This window comes from Myotis brandtii, unplaced genomic scaffold, assembly GCF_000412655.1.
Source record: "Myotis brandtii unplaced genomic scaffold, ASM41265v1 scaffold1956, whole genome shotgun sequence".
In the NCBI taxonomy this organism is placed as follows: domain Eukaryota; kingdom Metazoa; phylum Chordata; class Mammalia; order Chiroptera; family Vespertilionidae; genus Myotis; species Myotis brandtii.
Genome location: NW_005357294.1, coordinates 138,992 through 139,346, shown reverse-complemented (window position 1 = coordinate 139,346; position 355 = coordinate 138,992).

Genomic DNA, 355 nt, shown 5'->3' with positions numbered 1-355 from the left:
CTGTCCGGTCCGGGCCCCCCACAGTCGCACCTGCGGCCCAGGCTCCACCCTTTGCCGGACCCCACTGGACTGTCTCTGGACCCCCTCGACCCATTCAGGACTCAGGCAGCCTGGGGGGGGGCGGTCACCAGGTCCGGGCCTTACTTCCGGTCCCCTCCTGTCCACCCCTGGAGCCCTCTTTAGCGTGACCAGCGGGGCGGGCTGGGGTCTGGCCGGCTCAGCAGGGACACGGGAAGCTGTGGGAGTCCAGGCCCAGCCCTGACTCACCCGGCCGCCAGGTGCTGCAGGATTGAGGCTCCGTAGCCTGAGCCGAGAGCCAGGAGGTCTGGGGGGAGGAGGGGCAGCAGGTGTGAGG